This window comes from Coenobita brevimanus, chromosome 104, assembly GCF_032717465.1.
Source record: "Coenobita brevimanus isolate Jiangsu-jjx chromosome 104, ASM3271746v2, whole genome shotgun sequence".
Classification (NCBI taxonomy): domain Eukaryota; kingdom Metazoa; phylum Arthropoda; class Malacostraca; order Decapoda; family Coenobitidae; genus Coenobita; species Coenobita brevimanus.
The window spans coordinates 7,504,742-7,522,610 of record NC_137057.1 but is presented as its reverse complement, the minus strand read 5'-3'; the positions used below and the strand labels follow the sequence as shown (position 1 = coordinate 7,522,610).

General features: G+C 40.6%; 1 long non-coding RNA gene across 1 annotated transcript; it reads left to right on the top strand.

The window, feature by feature from the left end:
• Positions 1-1,115: 1,115 nt before the first annotated feature.
• Positions 1,116-11,345, top strand: LOC145415916 (uncharacterized). Its single transcript, XR_013900174.1, has 3 exons — positions 1,116-1,167; positions 9,354-9,443; positions 11,335-11,345. It is a non-coding gene; the product is annotated as an uncharacterized LOC145415916 (long non-coding RNA).
• The last annotated feature ends 6,524 nt before the right edge of the window (positions 11,346-17,869 follow it).

Sequence of the window (17,869 nt, the reverse complement as noted above, 5' to 3'; positions counted from 1 at the left end):
TGATGCAAGCAGCGATCTTTGAATACTACGGACCGATAAAGGGTGGAAGTGCTGGTGATGAAGTGTTCCAGGTCGGTATGTGGAATTAGATGACTTAGCAGTGAAGGAGGACATTGAAAGAGCTTGAAAAACCAGGGACGTGTTAAAGTTGACGTAGTGCAATGGAATGGGCAGATCAGGGTATGTTATGATATAGCTAATAGAGAGAAGGTGTGGTGGGAGACTGATGACAGTATACAGATTAGAAGTGGAGTTAATGAGGGAAATGATGAGATCTAGACGCAAAAGGAAGGATACTGTTGAAATAAATTTTTAACTAGAGGTGTGACCGAGTTTGAGACGTGTGTATGGTATAAAGCAAATTGGAATGAAGTGGCTTAGGGGAGAACAACTCTACCAGTAACCTGTGAGGGCAAGAAATGAAGCAGCTGAGGTAAACCGTGAATTAGATGAGGATGAGAGTGAAGTAATTTTAAGATAGCTTTACGTAGACAATTGAATTAGACAGCTGAGAAACAGAATGAGAGTGAAATGAGGTTGCTTTCTCCTGCTTTCCGGTACCACCAACCTGGAATGAGTAACATGTGGTGAGAATAGAATAAAGTCATAGTACTGTCACCAAAATAATATAAAACAGAGTAAAACAGAATCACATGAAATGGAGGTATGGTACTGGCGCCAGAGTACTCGTAAAACAAAATCGCATAAGTCAAGGATATGAGAATCAGAGAAAAACGGAATCACACAACAGAAAGCTAAGATATGGAAGCTAGAGTAATCACATAACATAAAGAATGGGTGTGAGGGCCAGATTAAAGCAATCACATGACATAAAGCTGTGGTATGAGAGACAGGGTAAACCAGAGTATGAAAATCAGCATAACACAGAGTGACTATATCAAAATGAGAGTAAAACAGGAACAATATGAAAATCAGCGTAAGACAGAGTGACAGTGTGAGAATTAGCCTAAAACAGTGACACTATGAAAATCAGCTTAAAATGAGTGACATTATGAGAATCAGAGTAAGAGAGAATGCATTGTGAAAATCAGTGTAAAACGAGTGACAGTTTGAAAATCAGCGTAAAATAGAGTGACATTACGGGTAATCTTAGCGAGAAGGTCCAAGTTCACTTCCAGTTTCAACTCTGCGACGCAGTCTGTCAAAGTTCCGATTATTGTGTCCAGCAGGTTTTGTGTGATGTCTCCGCAGAGTATGTCAAGTTCCAGGATGCAGCCTAACACGCTGAGCTGGCACACAGGTAACAGAAGCGGCCCCTGACATATTACACCGGCTGTAGAATGTTGGAAGAATATGGTTACTAGAGGCAGGGAGAAAGCAGGGAGGCAGGGAAGGCATCTGAAACAGGGAGGAGGAAAGAGGAGACAGCGGAGGAAACAGGAAGGTCGGAGAAAAAAGGAGAGGAATGGGTAGACAGTTGGAGGTAGTGAATGCTCTCCTTCACATATTGCTTTGGCTGTGGAGGGTTTAGAATATTGTTAGCAGAGGGGCAGGTGAAGGAGGAGGCAGAGGAAGAACGGAAAAGACTGAGATAAATGGAAAAGAACGGGGAGGCAGAGAGAGAGGAAGAAAGGCTCTTCCACATATGCTGCTTTGGCTGTGTGAATGGTTTAGACTTTAGAGTATAGCAATATAAATATGAGTGTATTATGTAATGCAGGTTTTGGTAGATTCGACCCATCCATTCCTGGTAAAATAATGCAAATAAAGTAACTTCTTTAAACTAAGCTTGTGACAGTAGGAGAAAGAACCTGAGTTAGAACGTCTCCGAAACTGTCTTTCTCCAATCTCCACAAGTAGGTACTGAGTAAATAAATGAGTGAGATGGAGCATCCTCTGGAGTATGAGTGAACCAGCATGGGGTGAAGCGAGTGCGAGTGTCTGTGGGAGTTAGTTAAGACTGAGGGAGTGAAAGTATATTGCAGAAACGTTCTTTCAGCTGCGTTAGGTTTAGTGCCTGTGTGAGTGATATGTGTAAGTGAATCAATAAGTACAATAAATACTTCTGAAGGGATGCAGGAGTGAGTGTGTGTGTGTGTGTGTGTGTGTGTGTGTGTGTGTGTGTGTGTGTGTGTGTGTGTGTGTGTGTGTGTGTGTGTGTGTGTGTGTGTGTGTGTGTGTGTGTGTGTGTGTGTGTGTGTGTGTGTGTTTTATATCTGATACCATCTGTTACCAGCGAGTGTACGAATGCATGTGTGAGTAAGTATGCATGTTAAAAGAAGAGCAAGAGAATGAGAGTGACATTCACACGCCAACCAAATCACAGCCATTAACGAATCCCGGGAATAACAGCTTCATTGAATACGTTGGACCCGCTGCAGAGCACCAAACTCTATGCCAGACTTCCTCCGGCCAGAAGACCAATGACGAAGGGGCTGTGAAGGGCCGTCCGCATGGTGGTGGTGGTGGTGGTGCCTTTAGGAGACAGAGAGAGAGTAAGTGTGGGAGTGGGGAAGGTAGGTGAAGGGAGGGAGCGTGGAGAGTGAGTGGAAAATATTATTAATGAAAGCAAATAAGGGGAGGGAGAGTTAAGGATGTGTGAGGAGTGAGATGGGAAGTGGTAAATGGAGGGAGAGTGGGCGATGAATGGGGAGTGTGTGTGTGGGGGTGGGGAAGGAATGTAGAAAGAGGGAAAATGGGGGATGAGTGAGGAATGTCTTTGAGAGTCGGGAAGGGTTGTAAAGGGGGGAAGAATGGGCGTGAGTGGGGAATGAGTGTGGAAGTGGTAAGGCAGGTAAGGGGACGGAGAGTGAGGGATGAGTTGCCAGTGAGTGGGGGAGTGGTAAGGCAGGTATGGGAAGGAAGCGTGAAGGATGAGTGGGGAGTAAGTTTGGGAATGGAGACGGAAACTGAGGGAAGCGTGAGCGAGGAGTGGAGAATTAGTAAAGTTACGTGCTTATATTCCTTTTAACCTTAATTTGTCCCAGATTTACGTGTTTTTGCAGCTTATTTCACGCACCTCAGTCGTAGGATAAGACAAAGCCTAGGCGTTACATCCTTTCTTTGACTATCGTCATATTCTAATTTTTACCCCGTTTTGCAAATCAGCATTCACGATAGAGAAATGACAATTTTAGGCCAAGTTAGAGAAAAATAATGCCAAGGCAACCAAGGATCAAACAACTTCCGGTATATATTTGAATTTCTTCGATCAAGTTGTTTTCCTGTTAAAAGATACTGAGCGAAAAAAAAAAAAATGCGTTTTATACAAGAAATGAAATCAGGTTAGCTTCAGTCAATCAGGTGAATTTTTCTGAATATTACCAAGAGGGAATAAGGTAATAAAATTATGACTATAGATCTTGAGTGAGTGATTATCAAAGTGTCATCGATATTTTATGCCCGAAATGTGCACAATAGTAGTAATTTATTTTGTTCCAAGATGTGAAAGCTGTCAATTTTCTCTAAGTTAATCAAGGATTTTGGCCAATTCTGTAGCAGAGTTTTTCCCATTAGTAAAGAAAATCAGATGGTTTTACAGGGTACTTACTAACAAAGACTTAGTAGCAGTGAAAGGGTAATCAGTTTTAAAAGATATTTTTACACTGTTTCACCACAAGAAGTGCCCAGAGGTGAAGAAATGTTAAGTGGTAGCATGTATAAAATGGGTTGTATCTGAATTAACTTTATGAATGAGGTTACCTGATTCTTTGCTGTGGAAACGAAGGTGAATGGAGTGAAGTGGAGGTGTGGATTCCGTCTATTACAGCGAGATGAGATCGAGGAGAATGTAAGAGGAGATGGAAGCGAGAATGTACAGAAGTAAAGGTGAGGAGAATGGGGGCGGTGGAGGGTTGAAGGAAGGAGAGAGGAGGAATGAGGGGACGGAGAAGGGAGGGAGCGAGTTAAGGGGGTGGGGTGCGAAAGAGAGAGAATGAGGGAGGGAAAGGGGGAGCAGAGCATGCAAGGACCTTGAAAAAGGGATGAAGATAATTAGGGAGAGTCAGAAGAGACTGGGATGGAGGAAAGGAGGAAAAACGATGATAGAGAGGAGGGGAAGATGGGTAGTGGAAGGAGAGAGAGAGACAGAGAGAGAGAGAGAGACAGACAGACAGACAGACAGACAGACAGAGACAGAGACAGACGGACAGACAGACAGACAGAGGTTCCTATTTGCCAGGTGATCTGCTGTTACCATGTAAGATTTACGCTGTTCCGAGACTCTTTGATTTCAGTAAGAAAAATACTTGGAGAAAAGGATTTAAATACACACACACACACACACACACACACACACACACACACACACACACACACACAGAAGGTTTATGAAACTAAATGATAGGACCTAAAAGTCTTATAAAGATTTTTTGTTTGTTTTGTTAGAGGCATCTGCAGACGATTTTATATACCTTAGGAGAGACATGGATTAGATCTTGCATGTATTAACCTCATTACTGCCAGATTTCCTAGCTAAAGTATAAAAATAAAGACTATTCTGATGAGAAACGTAATAAAGTACCTCGTCTCACCTAATCCATCAATCAGTTCTTTTACCATAATATTTTCGTTATTTATTCTACTCCTGTAAGTGTGACTAGGGTGTGAGTTCTCTGTATGTAATAAGGTAATAGATGCAGTTAATCACAATAGTATAAATACACAGGTGACAGGTGGTTTCACTTTGGCTGTTGCCTATCGTGTGTTTTTACTCAAAAATGTGTGAAGATATTGTTTACTTCTTATGTGGCATAAAGTTTTTTCTTCATGCCGTACGTTTGAAATTACTGGTCATGTATAACTATGAAGAGTTACTGTTAAATATGTTCATAGGTTTATTTTTTCAAAATGTAAAGAGGGAAGGATGTAAAGATGACTTTTTCATACTTGATGAATAGGAGAGAGACTCCGTGAAGGAACAGTACCCTGAGGAACATCACACCTGAGTGCTTTAGAAGATTTGTGACACTCGACTACAGTTGTCCTCGTTATTATTATTCTTATTATAACTATTATTATTACTTTTATTATTATTATTATTATTATTATTATTATTATTTTTATTATTATTATTATTATTATTATTATTATTATTATTATTTTGTGTTGTTATTTTATTCTTTTTGTCATCATAATTATTATTATTACTATTATTATTATTATTATTATTATTATTGTTGCTGTTGTTGTTTTTTGTCATTATCATTATTATTATGATGATGATTATCATGATGATGATAATGATGATGATCATGATGATGATGTTTACTTGTTTTATTATTGTTGTTATTATTATCTATCCATACATCCATCATCCAATCCCATGTTGCCCCATAAGGAGTGTAGGAGCCCGGGGCTAGAGAAGTTGGTCCTGATATATTATTAGTATTAGTATGATGATGATGATGATGAATACTTGCTGGCTTATTTTTATTATTATTATCAATATGATGATGATGATGATGATGATGATGATGATGATGATTATTATTAATTACTGTTCCTTCACGGAGTCTCTCTCCTATTCATCAAGTATCAAAAAGTCATCTTTACATCCTTCCCTCTTTACATTTTGAAACAATAAATCTATGAACATATTTAACAGTAACTCCTCATAGTTATACATTGCCAGTAATTTCAAACGTACGGCATGAAGAAAAAACTTCATGCCACATAAGAAGTAAACAATTTCTTCAGAAATATTTGAGTAAAAACACACGATAAGCAACAGTCAAAGTGAAACCACCTGTCACCTGTATAATTATACTATTGTAATTAACTGCATCTATTACCTTATTACATACAGAGAACTCACACTCCTGTCACACCTACAGGAGTAGAATAAATAACGAAAATATTACGGTAGAAGTACTGACTGATGGATTAGGTGAGACGAGGTACTTTATTACGTTTTTCATCAGAAGAGTCTTTATTTTTATACTTTAGCTGGAAAATCTGGCAGTAATGAGGTTAATCCATGCAAGACCTTATCCATGTCTCTTCTAAGGTATATAAAATCGTCTTCAGATGCCTCTAACAAAACAAACAAAAAATCTTAATAAGACTATTAGGTCCTATCATTTAGTTTCCTAAACCTTCTGTGTGTGTGTGTGTGTGTGTGTGTGTGTGTGTGTGTGTGTGTGTGTGTGTGTGTGTGTGTGTGTGTGTGTGTGTGTGTGTGTGTGTGTGTGTTTTTAAATTCTGTTCTCCACGTTTTTTCTTACTGAGAAAGAACAGTCTGAGAAAAACGTAATTCTTATCTGGTAACAGCATATCACCTGGGGAAGAGGTACCTCTCTCTCTCTCTCTCTCTCTCTCTCTCTCTCCTTCCACTACCCATCTTCCCCTCCTCTCTATCACCGTCTTTCCTCCTTTCCTCCATCCCAGTCTCTTCTCACTCTCCCTAATCATCTTCCTTTCTCTCACAAGGTCCTTGCGTGCTTTGCTCCCCTTTTCCCTCCCTCCTCCTCTCTCTTTATCACCGCACCCCTTTACTTGCTCCCTCCCTTCTCCGTCCCCTCTTTCCTCCTCTCTCCTTCTTTCTTCTCTCCACCGTGCCCCATTCTCCCCCCACGACCTCACCTTTACTTCTGCACATTTCCCCATCCATCTCCCCTTACATTCTCCTAGATCGCATAGGCCTATCCCTATAAAAGACTGAATCCACACCTCTCCACTTCACTCCACTCACCTTCCCTCCCATAGCAAAGAATCAGGTAACCTCATTCGTAAAGTTAATTCAGATACAACCCATTTTATACGTGCTATCTCTTAACATTTCTTCACCTCTGGGCACTTCTTGTCGTGACACAAAGTAAAAATCTCTTTTAAAACTGGTTACCCTTTCACTACTATTAAGTCTTTGTTAGAAAGTACGCCGTAAAACCATCTGATTTTCTTTACTTATGGGAAAAACTCTGCTACAGAATTGGCTAAAATCCTTGATTAACTTAGAGAAAACCGACAGCTTTCACATCTTAGAGCAAAATAAGTTACTACTATTGTGCACATTTCCGGCATAAAATCCCGATGACAATTTGATAATCACTCACTCAAGATCTATAGTCATACTTTTATTACCTTATTCCCTCTTGATAATATTCAGAAAAATTCACCTGATGGGCTAAAGCTAAGATTTCATTTCTTATATAAACCGCCTTATTTTTCGCTCATTATCTTTCAACAGGAAAAAAGCTTGATCGAGGAAATTAAAAATATACGGAGAGTTGTTTGATCCTTGGTTCTCTTGGCATTATTTTTCTCTAACTTGGCCTAAGATTGTCATCTCTCCATCGTGAATTCTGATTTGCAATACGGGGTTAAAACTAGAATATGACGATAGTCAAAGAAAAGATGTAACGCCTATGCTATGTCTTATCCTACGACTGGGTTGCATGAAATAAGCTGCAAAAACACGTAAATCTGGGACAAATTAAGGTTAAAAGGAATATAAGCAGGTAACTTTACTAATTCTCCACTCCTCGCTCACGCTTCCCTCAGTTTCCGTCTCCATTCCCACACTTACTCCCCACTCATCCCTCACCTCCCTTCCCATACCTGCCTTACCACTCCCCCACTCACTGCCCACTTATCCTTCACTCTCCGTCCAATTACATGCCTTGCCAATTCCACACTCATTCCTCACTCTCCGTCCCCTTACCTGCCCTACCACTCCCCCACTCACTGCTAACTCATCCCTCACTCTCCGTCCCCTTACCTGCCTTACCACTCCCCCACTCACTGCTAACTCATCCCTCACTCTCCGTTCCCTTACCTGCCTTACCACTTCCACACTCACTGCTAACTCATCCCTCACTCTCCGTTCCCTTACCTGCCTTACCACTCCCCCACTCACTGCTAACTCATCCTTCACTCTCCGTTCCCTTACCTGCCTTACCACTTCCACACTCATTCCCCACTCACGTCCATTCTTCCCCCTTTTACATCCCTTCACGACTCTCAAAGACATTCCTCACTCATCCCCCACTTTCATTCCTTCTACTTTCCTTCCCCACTCCCAAACACACTCCTCATTCATTGCCCACTCTCCCTCCACTTACCACTTCCCATCTCACTCCTCACACATCCCTAACTCTGCCTCCCCTTATTTGCTTTCATTAATTTCCCACTCACTCTCCACGCTCCCTCCCTTAACCTACCTTCCCCACTCACACACTCACTCTCTCGCTCTCCCCTACAGGCACCACCAACACCACCACCACCACCACCATGCAGATGGCCCAACACAGTCTCTTCGTCATGGGTGTTCTGGCCGGAGGACGTCTGGCACAGAGTTTACTGCCATGAAACGGGTTCAGTGTCTTCATTGACGTTGTTGTTCCTCCGTTTGGTTAGTGGCTGTGTTTTGGTTGCCGTCTGAATGTCACTCTCATTAGCTGGTTCTCCCTTTAACATGCATATTCACTCACACATGCATTCGTACACTCGCTGGTAAATGATGGTATCAGATATAGCACACACACACACACACACACACACACACACACACACACACACACACACACACACACACACACACACACACACACACACACACTCCAACATCCCTGCAGCAGTATTTATTGTACTTATTGATTCACTTACACATATCATCACACAGGCACTAAACCTAACGCAGCTAAAAGAACGTTTCTACTATATACTCTCACTCCCTCAGTCTTAACTGACTCCCACAGACACTCGCACTCGCTTCATCCCATGCAGGTTCACTCATACTCCAAAGGATGCTCCATCTCACTCACTCATTTACTCAATACCCACTTATGAAGATTGGTGAAAGACAGTTTCGGAGACGTTCTAACCCAGGTTCTTTCTCCTACTATCACAAGCTTAGTTTAAAGAAGTTACTTTATTTCCATTATTTACTGGTAATGGATGGGTTGAATCTACCAAAACCTGCATTACATAATACACTTAGATTTATATTCCTAAACCATTCCCACAGCCAAAGCAGCATATGAGGAAGAGCCTTTCTTCCTCTCTCTCTGCCTCCCCTTTCTTTTCAGTTTATCTCAGTCTTTTCCGTTCTTCCTCTGCCTCCTCCTTCACCTGCCCCTCTACTAACATTCTCCTAAACCCTCCACAACCAAAACAATATGTGAAGGAGAGCATTCACTACCTCCAACTGTCTACCCATTCCTCACCCTTTTTCTCCGTCCTTCCTGTTTCCTCCGCTGTCTCCCTCTTTCCTCCTCGCTCGTTCAGATGCTTTCTCTACCTCCCTCTTTTCTCCCTGCCATTAATACCCATATTCTCCCAACCTTCTACAGTCGGTGTAATATGTCAGGGGCCGCTTCTGTTGCCCGTGTGCCAGCTCAGCGTGTTAGGCTGCATCCTGGAACTTGACATACTCTGCGGAGACCACACACAAGACCTGCTGGACACAAAAATCGGAACTTTGACAGACTGCGTCGCAGAGTTGAAACTGGAAGTGAACTTGGACCTTCTCGCTAACATTACCAGTAATGTCACTCTATTTTACGCTGATTTTCATATTGTCACTCGTTTTACACTGATTTTCACAATGGACTCTCTTACGCTGGTTCTCATAATGTCACTCATTTTACGCTGATTTTCATAGAGTCACTGTTTTAGGCTGATTTTCACACTGTCACTCTGTCTTACGCTGATTTTCATATTGTTCCTGTTTTACTCTCCTTTTGATACAGTCACTCTGTGTTACGCTGATTTTCATACTCTGTTTTATCCTGTCTCTCCTACCACAGCTTTATGTTATGTGATTGTTTTAATCTGGATCTCATAGTCATGTTATATGTTATGTGATTACTCTGGCTCCCATACCTTAGCTTTATGTTGTGTGATTCTGTTTTACTCTGACTCTCATATCTTCGACTTAAGCAATTTTGTTTCACTCTGGCGCCGATACAATGCCTTCATTTTATGTGATTCTGTTTTACTCTGGTGTATATTACTTTCGTGGCAGTACAATGACTTTATTCTATTCTCACTATATGTTACTCATTCCAGGCTGGTGGTGCCGGAAAGATGGAGAAAGCAACCTCAGTCACTCACATTCTGTTTCTCAGCTGTCTTATATACTGGTCTGCGTAAAGCTATCTTAAAATTACTTCACTCTCATCTTCTTATTCACGATTTACCCCAGCTGCTTCACTTCTTGCTCTGACAGAAGACTGGGAGAGTCGTTTTCCCCTAAGCCATTTAATCCAATTTGCTTTATACTAAACACTCTTCACACACTCCTGGATGGTCACACTTCTAGTTAAAAATCGGTTTCAGCACTATCCTTCCTCCTTCGTCTAGACCTTATTATTTACCTCATTAACTACACTTCTAATCTGTATACTGCCATCAGTCTCCCACCACACCTCTCTATTGGCTATATCATAACATACCCTGATATGCCCATTCCATTGCACTACGTCTACTTTAGCACGTCCCTGGTCTTTCAAGCTCTTTCAATGTTCTTTTTCCACCCTGCAATGCCATCTAACTCCACATACAGACCTGGAGAACTTCATCACCAGCACACTCACGCTTTTTCGGTCCCCAGTATTCAAAGATCGCTGCTTGCATCAATACAGGACCGTCAGGGTCACTTTGCTTTCCTACTTCCCTATGCTTCACAGTGCCCTAATATTCCTTTTCTCCTATCCTACGACTTACTTCAGGTCCCTTAGTTCTATCTCGCGCTTTGGTCACTTTTAAATTCCTTCAGTACTATATTTCCTCTTGTTCTTTAGCGATCAAGCTTACATAGTGTTCTACTCCATCTGTTTGTTAGATGTCATCACCTCGGCTTTTCTTGTATTCGGTAAACTTCTTCCCTTTAATATGAAGACTTATTTTCAGTTTATTCTGACAAACTGGATTCACCAAGTAGTTCAGTGTTGCGAATCTTTTTAAACTTCTGGCTAATTTTTAATTCGTGGTGTGGTAAATCTTTTCCATCTTTTGGGTAATTTGTTTTTGTTTGTGGTGTGGTAAATCTTTTAAATCTTCTGGCTAATTTGTTTATATTTGTAGGATGTAGAGTTCAGATAATGATAAGACAATAACGATGTCGAGGACAAAGATATTACAATGATTCCTAAAGAACTAGGGTGAGAAAGATTTATTCTCTTTCAGTCACACCCCCCTCCAACATTCCCTCACACTGCTCACCTGCCTTGCCCTACCCTGCCATCCTCTATATTATGTTGCCCTTCCCTGCCTTCCCCTTCCTTACCCTGCCCTGCTTTCCTCTTCATTATCCTCCCCTGCATTCCTCTTCATTACCCTGCCCTGTCCTGCTCTGCCCTGCGTCTTTTCAAATATCAGGCAGCTTGTCTAATCACCTGACCTTATCGACCCTCTCCCCTTCCTCTACCACAGTCGACACACCACCTGAGGTTAAATTGGATATCTTGGTACAAATAATCGGCCTTGACAACCTGGTGCAGGTCATCCTGTGTCTGCTGTCGAAGCTTGCTTTGGTGGGTAGGACATACAGATATAGAAAAAGTGATGGAGAGTGAGGGAGAGAGAGAGAGAGAGAGAGAGAGAGAGAGAGAGAGAGAGAGAGAGAGAGAGAGAGAGAGAAAGAGAGAGAGAGAGAAAGAGAGAGAGAGAGAGAGGAGTGATTATCTGATAATTTTTATTTTAGAGTAATAAAATATGTATTAAGATACGAAGCTTACCTTCACGATCATATCAGTGTCTTGTGGAAATTTTACTTTAAGTGCTACATCGTAGTTGTTCTAAACTAAAGTGAAAAGAAAAATCCATAACTCCTATAACTTATCATTATTCCGAAAAAAAAAAAAAAAAAGAATAACGCATGTAACTTTTCTCTATCTTGAAAAAAAAAAAAAAAAGATCCATGACCCCTGTAACTCTCTCTCTCTCTCTCTCTCTCTCTCTCTCTCTCTCTCTCTCTCTCTCTCTCTCTCTCTCTCTCTCTCTCTCTCTCACACACACCTGGAAAAGATCTATAAGTCCTATAGCTTATATCTCTATCCTAAAAAAAAAAAAAAAAAATCCATAACCATATAACTATCTCTCTCTCTCTCCCCCACAGCTCACCGACTTCCTCTCGTGAGTGCTTGGAGTTGTTGGACCTATTCTTCCTCTCTGAACACATGGAACCCACTGAACCCACCTGAACCAACATGAACCCACCTGAATCAACATGAACCCACCTGAACCAATATGAATCGGAACCAGGACTAATCTCCATTCTGTGTGTGTGTGTGTGTGTGTGTGTGTGTGTGTGTGTGTGTGTGTGTGTGTGTGTGTGTGTGTGTGTGTGTGAGTAAATCCAAGGCAGCATCTTACATTGTTTTTATTACCTGACTAATACATAGATCACAATTATTTTTTTACCCAGTTCTCAATAATGGTAATTAATATAAGTGATAAAAAGTTTCACATAAATTCATTTCCTCCTGAACTCTGAGGAACGGTAATGTATAAATATATATAATTCCCTTTTCAACATCCTTAATGGTAGGTCCTTAAGGGAACGCTGCTTTGTCTTGGTGCTGAAGCCTGTGCATTCCAGTCATCAAAGGAACTATACTAATCAGGTGCAACCACACTGGGAAATTTCTTTACTACGGATCACATGAAAAGTGTTCCTCTGACACTAATGCCTGAACTGGACATACGAGGCACCAACTCAAAACTTTTCTAGTACTTTACCATCTTGCAGTCTACAATGTTCTTTTCATTGGATAGGGGTAGAGTTGAGAGACCGGTTAGCGAAGATGCCCGGCTATATCGATGCCACCACGTGAAGGGGTCCCTCACCAGCACCAGCCTCTTTCTAAACCACAAAAACGAGTTCCGTCAAACCATGGTCCTTAAACTTCAGTAGCGATGGAGCAGATGACCTTGGCGTAGTCAGCGCTGATCCGGAGCAACAGGTGTCAAGCATATAGGAATTTTTACAATCTAGGCGCCTTTGCAAACGAGACCTTGGGATGAGCAGTTCGCATGAAGAGTCCAGTCGTCTCTCCTGTTTTTCTCTCCATGGACTTTGAAAGTCAGTGTGGTGAGTCCTGAGCAACTGACAATGACAACACTACAACCACATATAATATCATCAGTGTCGGCTGCTGCGGGGTTACCACACTGAGGCGAACGAAATCACTGTACAGCAAACGTAGGAGTGTTTGGAGAGACATGAAAATATACTGATAGATGTCCCGTGGAACAAGAGAAAAAGAACCCATCTTTACTATGGATCACACGAAAGTAGGAGATAAAAGCAATTGAAAATCGAAAATCATATAAACAAAAAAGGTTCTTCTTTGCACGGAAAGAAACAACAATGCAAAACTCAACATCTACTTATTTTGAAAAATGACTGGGGTAACAGACGACGGAAAAAAACAGGTTGAAGAAGGCTGTTCCGGAGCAGACCTCCTACATACATGAATTACTGAGAGTATCGGTTAACTCTTGCATTAGACAGCTGGACAGAGAAGTGGTGACAGTGTGCTGGCAGAATTGTTTTACGCGCCTGCCAAAATGGACGAGGGGTGCAAGTAGACGTTCCAGAAAATCACTGAAATAGCGATGGTGCAGAGATACAGATACAACATTGCACAGGAGAGGGATAGGTTGAAGGAAGTCAGTGAGAGGATGTTAATAGACGATAAGCCTTTGACTCCACCTTGTTTACAAGAACTGTATGTGGGGAACGAGTCCAACCGCAAACATGTTAGATGTACTCCACACACGGGCGAATAAGACCCCTATACAAAGTCAAGCGAGGTGTAGTGTAACGAAAACAGGGAATCGGTTTAGTACACTTAAACCCTTGGAAGGAGATTTTGTGCTGGTGGTAGTATGATCTTTTCAAGATTCTCAGTGAAAGAAAATCCAAGGATATTACGAGACAATGAAGAAGAGACCTGTGGATTTTTACATATTAAAGGATTCTCCTGTGGAAGATTTTAACGGAACGGTAGATGTAGAAACTGAATTTTTTATAAGTAGGTGTGTGTGTGTGTGTGTATATATATATATATATATATATATATATATATATATATATATATACAGAGTATATGAAACCAATTAAAAAAGATAGTCAAGTCAGAAAGCAGTGAGTCACAGCTTTATCACACGATTTAAGAAATGAAGAAACGGACACCAAAACAAGCATTTAGGAATGTGATGGAAGAAGTCAACTGAGTGAGAGTGCATGCGGATAAACATGTTGTTAAGAAAATCACTGATGAATATAAGGGAGACAACTGGTGACAGGACAGAGCACTGAGGAACACCACTATCGATAGTTTTAGAAGACCAATAGAGGCAGTCTACAACAGCAACTAGAAAACGACGACAAAAGAAGCTTGAGATGACTGCACAAACAGGGAAGAAATCATAAAAGCGCGCTTTGGAAATCATCAATTTTTGTCAAATTCGGTCGATAGTTTTGGCTATGACACGTGAATACGAAAAGGTTTCGCCACAGCCCCAAAAGGAGGATGGCCAAAAATCATAAGGCAAGGTGTACATCACCAGTGGAGCATCCCTAGCAAAAAAAAGGTTATGAACTGACAACGGTTAGAATCTTCTAGTTAAACATACCGTCAAAGACTTTACAAAAACAAGATACTGAGGCAATTGGGCGATACTGAGAAGGTTCAGAACAACCACCTCTTTAGGAAGACGTTGAATGGAAGTAAACTTCCAGCAAGAAGGTACGGCACAAGTTGACAAACATAGGCAAAAGAGTTTCCAAGAGAGGGTACCAACACAGACACACCTTTTGAAAGCAACAGGAGGTACCCCATCAGGTCCATAAGCCTTGTGGGTGTTGCGACCAGTGAGCGCAATAAATATGATCCCTGAAGAAATTTTAGTGACAAGCATCATGATCTCAGAAGGGTAAGATGATGGGGAGATGGCACCGGTATTGTTCAAAGTGGATTATAAATGTATATATATATATATATATATATATATATATATATATATATATATATATATATAAAGAGAGAGAGAGAGAGAGAGAGAGAGAGATGGACAGATAGATAGATAGATAGATATATGTGTGTGTGTGTGTAGTCAGGAACACCATATCACAATGACCATATCACACCATACCTAATATAGCAGTGTATAGCACTCTACACATCCATTTTTATCTTACGTACAACCATTACTTTTGAAGACTATTTAGTTGTCTGGTGGTGCAAAACTGAATAAGCACGTCATCGTACTGAATGGATTTACAACACACACTAACAAAATGCGCAACATCACATGCTTCCCCACTCTTCTTACTCTCCTCTTCTTATCTTCTCTCTGCCTTCCAATCACCCTTTTCCTTTTTTCCATCATCTCCTCTTCCTCCTTTATGTCTCGCCTCAGATGAAACTCACATCTTTCCCTTTATCTCCATCCTCTTTCCTGCGCAAATTCATTCCATTATTCGTCATCTTTCTTTAATTTATTCCTCTATCTACTCCTCTTCCTTCCCATCATTCTTTTTCTTTCTCCCCTCATCGCCACCATCTTCAATCTACCATTCCCACCTTCATTCCCGGGTCCCTCTTTCTTCTCCCATTTATTCTTGTCACCACTCCCTTTCCTTTTCACCATCTCTCTCTTCTTTCACCATCCTCTTCTTCGCTCCTTTCCCTCCCTTCTCATACCACACAATCCATATCACTGGTATTATTGCGCATTTCTTGACCACCATGTAGTTTCAGTTTATAACTATGTATTTTCATGAATAAATTCCTATATGTATCCTGTGCAGTTTTTGTGACCTCAGTATTACAAAAACCTTTTAGTTTTATAAATGGCTTTAAATAATGGTAATAACTAACATTTTTTACAGAAATCTAAAGAAACATAGAAATCTATAGTAGTCCAAATAATACTAAGAAAATTAACCTATACATATTTTTTATGTAATCATTAGAGGTACTTCTTTAAAGGAACACAAGCTTGCCGTGGCGAGGAAGCTTGTGCATCTTAGTCATCAGCGGAGCTATACTAGTCTGGTGAAGCCATACTAGACAGGTTCCTTGTTAGGCATCACAAGAAAAATCTTACCTCGCAGTAAGTGGCTGACTTGGCCTCGTGAGCAACCAGCTCACACCTAAACAAATACAACTAGTTCTATCAAATCATGGACCACAGTTCCTAACAGCAATGGAGAAATTAGCCATAACGGGATCAAACCTTCACTGTAGCAAGGGGTGCGAAGGATGTCTATGTTTCTCAATATAGCCGCCTTTGGAAACTAAATCATGGGACTTGAAACGTCCTCACTCTTGCTTGTGAAGCCAAGTTGGTTCTCCTCATCAGGGATGCGAGTGATGTAAACAAAGATATCACATGTCTTAGTGAGGTCACAACAAGTGGTGAGGTATTTGTAGAACTGTCTGATATTAATGTCTTGCGATACCAAGACAAACATGAAAAGATACAACATGGCTAATGATTTTTGGTCAGTAACAACTTAACTGATTATAATGCAAAAGCCTTTTGTATAAAGTGAATGAAACAACAGAAGACCTAATTAAATAAAAGAGAGAAAAAAAAAGATCCACAAGAAATATAATCCATGTATATGTTTCAACGTCTCCTTATAAATTCAAGGAGAATGGAAATTTTATTAAGGTGAAAAGGGAACCCTGAAAAGAATAAAAGCTGGCATACGTTCGTGATGGGACACTTAAAACTTAAGGCAGGTAATAAAAAGGACTCGGGTTTTCAAGATATTTAATACGCTCTGTTAATGAAATTTAAGGTGATTAATGCCTTCCTTCAATACACGCAGTGTAGGAAGTGGATTTGGAATGAACCATATGGTGAAACAAAGAGTGACATGGAGTTCACCTTCACTGACACAGTACACGCTGGTACAGAGAAGAATAAAACAGCACTGATTAGGGCATAAGTAAGACGTAAACAAGAAGAAAGAGGGGTTACGTGATACCGGATCTCACATGAGAGAAGAGCTTAATACGATGTGAACAGTGATATCCTGTAGCGGTGAGAAAGAATTAGTTTGTTAGCTCAGAGAAAATATTCGCAGTTGATGTATGATGTAGACCACGACGAAGAGCAAATAAATGAAATAAATGAACAATTTATACAGACAGGTACCGGACACCTGTACAAGTAGCAGGAAGGAAACTTCTAAAGAGCAACAGCAAAATTTCTGATAGTACAAAGGAATTTGTATAAAAGTGAGAACGTCATAGAACGAACAAGAGCTGATAAACAGCATCTGTACCGAAAAAATGCCAACAAAAGAAAAACGAAGATGTCCAAAAGTACAACATGAGCGGGGTTTAATAAAATTCAGGGAACTGTGAAATTCGAAAAGAAACAGGTGGAGGCTTGGCATGGGAAGAAAGCAGATGTCTCCTTTGAAAGATGCTACTGGAAGAAAAAAGGTATAGATCAATGGTGATGTGAATAGATTTTTTTTTAACTCCACAAGAGTAACACTGTGACTGAAGAGCCATTCAGGAGAGAGAAATAGTGTACACAGAAGTTCCCAGCAATAGAAATGAAATAAACAGGGTCCTACGAGGAATGAATATGGATAAAGCAGAAGGTGAAGACGATCGAAGCAAGGATCTTATTAGGCATACAGGTGCCTTTCCGTTAAACGAAATATGAAGACTTTTTACGACACGTTTCAAATAAAAATAATTGAAAAAAAAAATGAATTAGCTCTGTTATGATTGCAGACCAGCCAACTAAAAAAAAAAAAAAAAAGACTTTCGTAGCTACGCGACAGTTGACCATAATAGTTTTTAACCAAGTAACAACGGAAACATTTATACATAAAAAGAGAGTTTCCTGGATAAGGTAAAAAAGTAGATAATATGGAGAGTTTATGTCCCTGCCACAGCAAACAACAGACGGACCACCAGGGCAACGGAGA